The 12,500-nt window shown below is 32.4% G+C and overlaps 1 protein-coding gene across 2 annotated transcripts in view; it reads left to right on the top strand.

Annotated features, from left to right (window-relative positions):
* Positions 1 to 12,500, top strand: part of LOC135224189 (lachesin-like) — a 309,871-nt gene that overhangs the window by 265,372 nt on the left and 31,999 nt on the right. The window lies entirely within an intron of this gene.

Genomic DNA, 12,500 nt, shown 5'->3' with positions numbered 1-12,500 from the left:
TTTCGCTGTTTCGCTTCCTTTTGGGAACGTACAGGTCTGACAGTATCTTCATTGAATGGGTTCCTGATAAATCTTTGGTGGAGTGTACCATTCCTTTTACGGTTATGTCTTTAATCATCTTTCCTTACTGCATTTTATCAGTTTCTTTTATTTATATTTCTGTGTTGTAACGGCACTTAATTTCGTGTGATAATTCGTATGTGGTAATTCGATTATTTCTTACTTGGGTAAACAGTAATTTTTATCTCATTAAGATTGTGTTTCTTTTAGTGTGCATAACAGACACACGCGTTTGAAATAATAATAATAATAATAATAATAATAATAATAATAATAATAATAATAATAATAATAATAATAATAATAATAATAAAAAGTCCGGCGATTTTTCATAACATAACATCTAACTACACAGAAATACCTACGTACAGGTCTGACAGTATCTTCATTGAATGGGTTCCTGATAAATCTTTGGTGGAGTGTACCATTCCTTTTACGGTTATGTCTTTAATCATCTTTCCTTACTGCATTTTATCAGTTTCTTTTATTTATATTTCTGTGTTGTAACGGCACTTAATTTCGTGTGATAATTCGTATGTGGTAATTCGATTATTTCTTACTTGGGTAAACAGTAATGTTTATCTCATTAAGATTGTGTTTCTTTTAGTGTGCATAACAGACACAACGCGTTTGAAATAATAATAATAATAATAATAATAATAATAATAATAATAATAATATAATAATAATAATAATAATAATAATAAAAAGTCCGGCGATTTTTCATAACATAACATCTAACTACACAGAAATACCTACATCCTTCGAATTCTTCATGCCCTCATTCTATTGGTTGAAACACATTTATTTTTACTTCCGTTCTCAAACCTTCCTTCCCAACTCCCCAGAGTTACTTCGCAAGTCGTTTGGTCCAGTCGATGTACTCCTAAGATATCTCCTGCTCACTCTTTACCCAGTTATTTACTCCTCTCATTCTCTCATATATATATATATATATATATATATATATATATATATATATATATATATATATATATATATGTACTTAATTACTTACTTAAATACATCTCTCTGCCCTTCTGTTTTCTTCAGGCTTTCTTTGTACCCAAAATTCCCCTTTTAAGCCTCGTGGCTCTCTCTCTCTCTCTCTCTCTCTCTCTTCTCTCTCTCTCTCTCTCGTCAGTGTAAGGCTTGGAAAGTTTTAAACAACTCCATACTCTTTTTATATGGCAAGTCGTAGCGTATTATTTTCATGTTCAGTTTTTCATATGTAACAGTTTTATGTGACAGTTTTGTTTAACAAGAAATCGATAATTTTTCTTCGATAATTTTTTTAGCCAAATGGGTAATTATATTAATAATAGTTCATACAATCTTGCGTGCGAAAATTATCATCTTTTTAGAAATATTCCATTATTGGTGGAGGATTATAGTTATAACATTGATAATACCAGTGATGAAGACAGTCATCGGGAAAAGTAGAAGAAAAAGAACAGAAAATGGCCGCCTAATTCGACTTCAACTCAACATCTAAATTACTTGTATTAATTATGGACGCCAAACATCATCGACTTCGACTTCACCGGCTGAACAACCGAGGTAGCATTTGGATGTCGATCTGTGAACAGCCTGGGCAAGTGAAGTTCTCAAATGAATTAAACAGTTTGTTTATCGTCATTCGAGCCCGAAAAGGCATCAATGATTCAAGCGATCACCGAACCGCCACACGAGTTTGTTACATCATTCATCAGTGCTGTAGAGGTTCGTCGTTCATGCGTTCTAAAGTGTATATGTCGATAATCTGGGTAACATTGCGTATGTATTTACTCTCAGCATTTGCATCTGGCGGGCGCTTCAGATCGGGAGAACTTGGTTATATTTTTAAAAAATTTATTTTCTTTCCAGTTTTTATCAGGATTTTGATATGTAGAGAAGTTTGAATGAGATGTAAATCGAAAGTTATGATCTCCCGAAGAAACTGACTCATTTAGTTTGTTTATCGTCATTCTGTGGGATTCTCAGTAGACATCGCGACCCGTCACAATCTTCTCCGGATTCCATTAACTATTTCAAGCTTCAGATTCCAAAGGACTGTTTCCGGTTTCACATTCCAAAGAACCTCTTCGAGTTTCAGATTCCTAACACCTGTTTCAAGTTTCTAAGTCTTAATTACTGGTATGAAGTTGCATGGTCCTTGCTCAATGAACTATGGAATTTGAAGATATCAGTTTGGCTAACGTTTAACATATTAGTCTTTCAATTTTTCTTAATTTTCTTGCATGTATGTATGTGTGTGTATATATAACTATATATATATATATATATATATATATATATATATATATATATATATATATATGTGTGTGTGTGTGTGTGTGTGCGTTTGCATGTTACAAAACTATACTGTATTAAACATATACATGAACGAAGCTAATAGCTTTCGTCCAGCTTCTGTGGGTTGATTTTTAGTGTTAATTTTGATACACTATGTTTTCTAATAGGAAATCCATTGTGGATTTCACTTAACATTTATGATAAATATGTATGTATACATATATATATATATATACATATATATATATATATATATATACATATATATATATATATATATATATATATATATATATATATATATATATATATATATATATATATATATATATATATATATATATATATACACACACACACACACACACACATATATATATATATATATATATATATATATATATATATATATATGTGTGTGTGTGTGTGTGTGTGTGTATGTGTGTGTGTGTGTGTGTGTGTGTCCATATACATACATACGTACATGTATAAAAATGATAGATAAATTTAAAGCAATACATTATCTACCTTCGGGTGTTTAACTGATATAAACTCAATAAGAGTGTTGTACAGTACATTGAATAACATGACAGTCCGATGCCAGTTCCACCGGTTCATGCAAGTATATAAAGGGAGATATATCGGTTCCTGCCTATGATGATAGACAGCTGTATCGGACCGTGAGAGCGCTCATTTGCTAACACATGCAAATCAGGTGCATTTTTCAATTAAGGTTAATATGATTAATCAATTAACATGTACTAAATAAATTAGCAGCATCCATCAGGGGATTATATCTAATTACATAATTACAGGGAGATAATGACCAACACAAACCCTCATTGCCATGATTTTTATGTATTATTTTCATACATTAAAATTTGATCAAGTCGTTATCGAAATGTTTAGCAGCCCACTGAATTCTTAATTTCACTGAATAATTGCAGAATATATTTGGTGTTATATTGCTGCTTATAAATTTGACATGTTTTAATATCACTGGTCGGTTCATAAACTCAAAGTGGCAATTTATTTGATATATTGCCGTTTATTATGAAGAATGCATAAAGGAGGCATTTACCAGTCTAATCTAGATGAAATACAGAGATGCATTTTTCATCCGGTTACTAAATCGTTTCTGTGTAAACACTCGTCTTACTTTCGGATATTACGCTCATTCTTTCGCAGTCAGTAAATGTATATTAATGTCATAATGAAACTAACGGCAGAAATTTCCGTAAAATGAAAACGTATTAAACTTAACTTGAAAAGAACAAAGTTTGATGTACAGATTTTAAAAAATGGAATTACAAGTGTAAATGTATTAGATTGTCTTAATGTTGTGATATGGAAAACCCTAGTTTATTAGTATATATATATATATATATATATATATATATATATATATATATATATATATTAGGCCTAGGGTTTTTGAGTTAATAATATATTGCCAATATGTTCGCTGTGACCTATGGAATGTGAAGAACAGAGCAGAAGCAACGAACCCGAGAAAGCTGACAATGAGTTTCTGTGGGTGGCGTGACATAAAACTGCTTAGTTAGGACAAGTCAATGTACTCAGTTCATGAACTATTCTCAAAGTGCCTTTGTGAAACTGGTTGCGGCCAGTAATATATTATATATATATATATATATATATATATATATATATATATATATATATATATATATATATATATATCACCTACATACATATATAACACATACATATGCATATAATGTATTTATATACGTATATATATATATATATATATATATATATATATATATATATATATATTACAAATATCGATCAGTATAATGCTTTACTAAAAGCCTGTTCAGTTCCTAGTCTTGTTAATTCACTTCTGAAAAACATCTCTCTCTATAATAGCCTTTATCTTGGATGAACTGATTTGCAAGTCTCTTTCCATTTACAAATTATAAACTTTCTCTCCCTAAACTTTGCTTTCCATCTTCCCTATTGTTGCATTTTTTTTTAGATTATTTTGTTAATGGATAATTATTTTCTATATATATATATATTTATATATATATATATATATATCTATATATGCACATACATACATATATATATGCGTTAGTAACCTTTAATTCCAAGCCAGTTGTCCACCTCGAATATAATAAACATTCTTCAGATTAAATGTAACTGATTATCAACATTATGTAGATTTAGTTAAACATTTAAGTCGTTTAAACCTGACATTTTCTTTATATAAAAAAGGAAACTCTTTATAAGTTTCTCTGCTTGAAGTAACATTGTATACGCAACTCGCCCTTCATATCGGTAAATGAATATCAAGAAAGATAAATAAACGATTGCGTCTTTATTAATCAAAATTTTGGAGGGTCATCTTGCAACATTCTAAGACTCTCCTAACCTTGAAACAAATTATCTTTCTTATAGCTTCAAATATACGTACCAGAAACAGGGAAAATATATAGAGACACACTATCATACACGCTTGATCGCGTTCGCGTGTATATAATGTACATACATATATACATATAAAATATATGTCTCTATGTATATACTGATATCGTGTGTATCTACAAAATAAGTCAAACGATACAGAAGGATGAAGGGCTGACAAAACAAATGAACGTCACATATCCACTTACATTATCCAGAAGCGAGCAGATACAGAACGCTTCAATAACAAACAAAGCCGCCAAATCAAGCGCATGAACAGACAGGCGCGCACACAAAAAACTACATAAAAAAAACTCCCTCGCTAATGAATGCACATGATACAAGCGTTGTGTTTCACTAATGACATATAAATACTATTTCCATGAATGAGTGCGGTAAACAGAAATAGAAACGCTGGAGGACAACGTGCCTAAAATAAAGAGTATTTTCAACTGCGCCAACTCATAAACACCGTCGCTCTTGTTCATGTATCAAAGGGATCGCATTGTTTTTATGTTTATTTTATGACAATGGAAACTCAGTGGCTGAATGGTTGGGTAGAGGGTGCTGGGGGTCAGATGTCATGCCCCACCGGTAACCCCTACAAATTCCTCACATTGCCTGAATTTTGCTGGAATCAGCCCCAATTCACGCCCCAAGCTGAGGACGACCCCCTAAAACAAATAAGGTCCGTGTTTGTTTATAAATGTATATGAAAATTATCTAAAATTGCCCCACCCCCCACCCCACCTCCCCTATTCATAAGCCGATATTCAAAATGAGCTTTTAGCAAAAGTAATGGTTTTGTTTGTTCAGGGAATTGTATGACATCACATATTTACTCTAATAAGAGATTGACGCGCTTGTTTTTCGGGGTTTCTGCGTATTGCAGCGTACATGGAAACCATGCTTCATATCAATATGGCTCTGTTAACTACCTGGAAGTGATTCTCCCAGTATGGTTAACAGGATTCACTACTCGCACCATGGCTAGAGTCAGGAATCATTATTCGCCCCGTGGCTAGAGTCAGGAATCATTACTCGTCCCGTGGCTAGAGTCAGGAATCATTACTCGTCCCGTGGCTAGAGTCAGGAATCATTACTCGTCCCGTGGCTAGAGTCAGGAATCATTACTCGTCCCGTGGCTAGAGTCAGGAATCATTACTCGTCCCGTGGCTAGCTATATATATATATATATATATATATAATATATATATATATATATATATATATATATATATATATATATACATATGTATATATAATGTAAAATATATATGTATATATATATATATATATATATATATATATTATATATATATATATATATATATATATATATATATATATATACATATTACAGATTTATCAAATCACACATTTCTCGAATGCGACTAATATTGTAACAATTATTCTGTCCTAGGACGTGACAGGTGGAGGAAACTTGGGATATATGCGGATTAAGAAAATGGCCCTCAATGCGAGTAGAATCTAATTTGTTATGCAGTCCAGAAAATAAGGTGTCTTCATAGCTTAACTTCTCCTTCATAAATTAAATATTGCACACAAAAAATATAGATATACATTAGTTGTTGAATAACGTGCTTGATGAAGCCCTACAGATAAGAGCAATATGAAGACAAAAATTAGTGAATCAAGTCGTTCCAGATATTAGAATAACATTAACTCAAAAGACAATAAAAAGGAGAAAAAGTTGGGAGGGAAATAGTTTAGAGTACAGAATAAAAAAAGGAAAGCTTTTATAAATTAATTGTTTAGAATATTCAACAGATAAAGAGGAAAATTATCTGCTAAGTATTTTTTTGATATTACAAAATAAAATAAAATCCCTAGCGGTAAATAGTTAAGGATTAGGAAAAATATACAGGAAAACCTACTTGTAAATAGGTTAAAGATAGGAGAAGAAGGTAATAAAAATGATGAATTTAGGTCGTTGTGTGTGTGTGTGTGTATGTGTGTGTTTGCGCGCGCGTGCGCGCGTGAGTGCGCACACAAATCCTCTTCTAGAGGGATGAATAAGACCCCTGAAAAATCCAATCCAATTAAAAGGAATTTCGAGTACGTGAAACAGAGCATGTGACGAGATAGTTGAATAAAAAAAAGAGAAAAAATAGAAATTAGATAGAGAAGAAGAAAGAGAGGAAGTGTGTGTGTGTGTGTGTGTGAGAGAGAGAGAGAGAGAGAGACAGAGAGAGAGAGAGAGAGAGAGCACACCTAAGCTCAGTATTTATCAGTGGTGGATTTGAATTTCAACACATGTGAACCTTTAACCCTCTAAGCTGAGGAAAATTGACCTGTAGTCTGCAGTTAATCCCGGATTTTTTTTTACCAACGAGAGTAAAATGAAAAAGGCGAAAACACAGACACACACACACACAGAGAGAGAGAGAGAGAGAGAGAGAGAGAGAGAGAGAGAGAGAGAGAGAGATTTGGGGATAATTGAACCGTATTCTGCAGTTAATCCTTCTCCGTTTCCCTCCCCTTTTCTCTCTTTCGTAAGCAAATTCCGCGGATTTTTTTTTATCGCCAAATATTCTGGATTTCCTAGAGGGTGTTCTATCAAGCATGGCTCGTGTCAGTGAAAGAGATAAACAGGCGACGCATTATTAGTATTTTATTTTTTTGTGTGAAATTGTTTCTCGACTGAAGAATCATTCGTTGAGGTTTTTGAAGGATTGTGCTGATGGAGAGAGAGAGAGAGAGAGAGAGAGAGAGAGAGAGAGAGAGAGAGAGAGATTATTCAAAAAGAGAAGATTGAAGAAATTGCATGATGCGTGTAAGTAGATGCAATAAGAAATAGAGGAGAGAGAGAAGGGTGGGGGGGAGAGAGAGAGAAGGCAAAAAAGGAAAATATGGACAAAGAGGAGAACGAGAAGGTACAGGAAGACAAAGAGAGTTTCCTGTTGAATCTACTTATTGTTCCAATTCCACCGTGTTTGTTCCTCCCAGGAACAATGATTCCCACGCAGTCTTGCACACATCGGTGTTTGTTACAGGGAAGGGTTCATCCTGTTGCCACCGGCCATCGCTTCGAAAGTTCCGACGTGGCAGGTAAAAGCTTCGCTGAAATGCCCTTCAGTGTAACTAACGGATACAGCTCCGAAAATAGACTCGCCAGCTACAAATCCGTAGTCGGATGGCTTGGGATTACGCCTAGGATTGCTAGCTCGTTGCTATCGCTTCAAAATGATCATCTCTATGAAATTGGCAGTTTATGGTTGTTAGGACTTCGCAATTGTCTTTTTCTCTGAAATTGATCTTTCGTCTTTGTTTTTGTAATTAGAAATTGCTTCCTCTATTGATGTGTTCTGTAACTGTAATCTCCTCGCAATTGTTTTTTCTTTGAAATTATTTGTCTGATGTCTTTGTTTTCTGTTAGAAACTTTTCCCTTCATGATGTGTTCTGTAACTGTAATCTCTTTATAATTGCTTTATCGCAGTAGTAGGAGACGTATTCTTATTTTATAGCAAATTTTTACCCCCGTGGTCATCATCTTTCTCCTAAGGATTGTTACTCCATTTGTATCTCTCGGTAATAGTAAGTGTTCCATTATAGTTTTTAATCGCCTAACAAATTGTTATCGTTCACGAAGAGCGGCTTGAGGATTTCACCTGATATTTTATTTAATGTTTCAGATCTAGTGTAATATTTTATTTCATAGTTCTCCAGCCTTTTGGATTTTTATCCAGAACTCGCTTCCACCATGAGAGTGGCAATATCATTTCAGAAAAGAAATATTATTTCACTCTTTACTTTCTTTGCCTTTTTATTCCAGTTTTAGAAAATGTGATTTTCGAAGAGAAATATTATTGAGTGGATATTCTTCTGGGGCGGATTTGGCTAGATCATGGAAAGCTTCATTAATTCTTCACATGAAATTTTATTTTGATAAGTCCAAATGGTCTTTGATTTCTTTTAATTAGAAACTGTCATTTGACGAGATAGAATACTGTGATGCTCTTCGTTTGTTATTGTTTAGATATTTATTTTCACTTCGCAATAAAGTGTATGTTATTATAGCAAGGAAAATTATCATTATAGAGAATGTGAAAATGAAGCTGAGGAAATATTATTCATGTTTTTTTTATCGATACAGAATATAAGCGGATATCTATTAACATACCAAATTCACTTTATATTGATCAAAATTGCCTGTTATCTTCTTACAAATGTCATATTTACCTAGAGCAAGACATGGACGCTTAACTTCCCAAGGATACGATACTTTTGGGACATTTTCTTTTCTGTATTGATGAAAATTTTAATTCAGTAATGAAACGGAACTAATAATGAGTGAAAACTAAGACGGAAACTCGCTTCCTTAGGTAAGATACCCACCGACCCGAACTAGTATTTACAGAGGCGCAGCCTCTTCAACTACCAGCTTTAAACTGGAGGGTAGGCGTAGGCACAAGTTCATGCTGTCACCCCCACCCAAGTCTCCAACCCCACAAAACGGCATTGTGAAATTTCATTCGCGGTGAACGTCTATATGACCTGATGATCTCTCTCTCTCTCTCTCTCTCTCTCTCTCTCTCTCTCTCTCATAAAGGCATATTTTAGATTAGTTATTCGAAAACAAAACCAAATATATTTTTGCGAATCTCTATGAGATATGGAATTTCTAAGTGGTCTATGAATTGGTTACCTCGCAAACGTACACAATAATATATATATATATATATATATATATATATATATATATATATATTATACATATATATATATATATTATATATATATATATATATATATATATATTTATATATATAGTATATGTGTGTGCGTGAGTGTGTTTGTGTGTATATATTATATATATATATATATATATATATTAGATATATATATATATATATATATATATATTATATATATATAGATATATATATATATATAGATATATATATATATTATATATATATATATTAAATATATATATATATATATATATCGGCTTGTGATACTAACGAAGAGCAACTTCAATTTTTCCTTTATTTATCTAACCTTATTACGCATGGAATGAATCCCATATGAATAAACACAGCCAGTTTAATTGATGGAATATTCTGTGCACTGTAATTTGCAAGCCATATTGTTAATATGTATTCAAAAGTTTATACACCTAAACTTGCTCATGAATAACAGTTATGAAATAAATTATATAGTATATAATATAAAGAGTAAACTGCTCTCTCTCTCTCTCTCTCTTTCTCTCTCTCTCTCTCTCTCTCTCTCTCTCTCTCTTTCTCCTCTCTAAGCATTACATTTCATAAATAGCTTTAAAAAACTTCCGTGGTGAATTTAAGGGTTCTGTAGGTTTGAACATTTTCATATTATTAGATGCCCGTATTTTTACTGGTATAGCAGCCAAGGAGCAGTTATCATATTGTAATATCAAATGTCAGCGCTTCAGTCATTCCGTAAACATCAGGAAGTTAGAATTTTTCCTTTTGCATACGCAAGCAAAATTAACCAAACTCCGAGTATCACTTTCCAACAATGGCGCAACAGCACAAAAGAAATGAATGCAGTTGATGTCAAAGTCATCCATCCATTGTTGTTACTGCAAATGCTAATGGACGGGCCATTCAGACAAACGAGGGCGTGTGGATCCGGAAGCGCCCGTTTGTTTTCATGAAAGGAAATTGTCAGCGACAGAACTCCTTCCCTCCCTCGCTAGCGAGAAGAAGAAACTTGTAAACACTTGCACCTGGATTCCTTCTCTCTTCATCACCTCAGGTTGCAGTGAAGACGAACACCAAGTTCTCAGAGATGATTTGAATAGTAGTCCAATTCGCCACCTGGTCACCTTTTGTGAGTGCTTTTGCGGCGTGGGTTTATATATATATATATATATAATATATATTTATATATATATATTTTATGTATATATATATATATATATATATATATATATATAATTTGATATATATATATATATATATATATATATATATATATTATTCTAGCTACAAATGTTCTTTAATATCTAATTCGCTCTACCTCGGAATGAATATCGACTCGTCACTGAAGTCCTGATTTCTTCTCTGTCCGCTGGGCGGTGGTTCGATCCACGAGAGGACGAAATGATTATCAACTAAAAAAATTCCCCTTCGGTTTACATAATTATGAAAATATATTAATTCCGAGGTAGAGCGAATTAGATATCACAGGACATTTGTAGCTCGAATAATTTATATGAATCACGGTGATGTGATAATTATTCATATATATATATATATATATATATATATATATATATATATATATATATATATATATATATATATATATCGCGTATGTATATGTGTGTGTACATTCATACACACATAGATACACACATTCTCCATTTCGTTCGAATCTTTATCCCTTCTTTCTTCCTGCAGCGGAGTCTTGTTTTGGAGCGAGAAGACATCGGTCGTAAATTTTACCGATTAAAAGGGAAATGAAACCGCGCTAGGGACGTTCATCTAATGCAAGGCTCGGTTGCCGATTCTTACGAGATTACCGCAATAAATCTCGGGTAGTTTCTCTAGTCTTCGACAACATGTTTGTTTCGCTTTGGTTTATATATATATATATTATATATATTTTATATTAATACTATATATATAAATAATTATATATCTTATAATATAATAATATTATATAATATAATATATATTAGATAGATAGTAGTATATATTTATTTATTTATTTAATTCATATTTTTCTCTTTTTTAGTAGTTTCTAACTGTTTTACAAGAGACTAGTGTGAAATTATTGCCGTTTATTGCAGTTATTGAAGGTTGCATCGTATATGTTACAATGAAAAGGTGCCGATTATGTCAGCTTTGTTGTCAATGTTACAACGTTGATGACATTAGAGTTAATACTCTGTATGTAGTTTATTATTATTATTATTATTATTATATAATTATTATTATTATTATTGTTATTATTATTATTAATAGTACGTAATTATAATTATTATTAGTTGTACTGATGAAAGTTTCAAACCTATGAATTTCCCTGCCTTATAATGAGATGTTTTTATAGTTTTTTACGTAACTTGGCATAATAGTGTACTTTTAGGGGAATATTTTTGTTCACTTAGGATTAAAATTCAAAAGATATTAAAATTCAAATGACTGTTGTTTGAATATATAAACATATATATTATATATATATATATATATATATATATATCTATATATATACATATATATGATATATATATATATTTTCAACAGCAAATGTAGAGTGTTATGAACAGAAACTAGTTATATGAACGGACAAGTGAGACAAGTCAGAAATAAACTTCCCGGAAATGCAATTTTAAATAAAATAGATAAAACAAAAAAACTTCAACGAAAGCTGCCGCGATTTTGTACCTCCCCTGTCCCATTTCCCTTTCACTTATTTCGAATCATTTGATCTAAGGTCTCTTTTGATTGACTTCAGCATCTTTTCACCGCGGAGTATTTTAAATCTAAATTCGACGGAGCGAACCCTCCGACAGCCCCATTTCCTTCTCCTCCTCCTCCTCCTCCTCCTCCTCCTCCTCCTCCTCCCATCTCCATCCGATCGAGGGAACTCGCTCTCTAGGCTTCCACCATTTTCTGTTTCCTATTGTATGACTTTTGCTTTCGGCTCATGCCGGAGTTTTTTTGCTTTCTGCGTTTCCCAGGTGAATAAAGGATTAGAT

The sequence above is a fragment of the Macrobrachium nipponense genome, chromosome 10 (assembly GCF_015104395.2).
Source record: "Macrobrachium nipponense isolate FS-2020 chromosome 10, ASM1510439v2, whole genome shotgun sequence".
NCBI lineage: Eukaryota > Metazoa > Arthropoda > Malacostraca > Decapoda > Palaemonidae > Macrobrachium > Macrobrachium nipponense.
The sequence above is the reverse complement of the archived record's forward strand: the minus strand, read 5'-3'. Positions and strand labels throughout refer to the sequence as shown.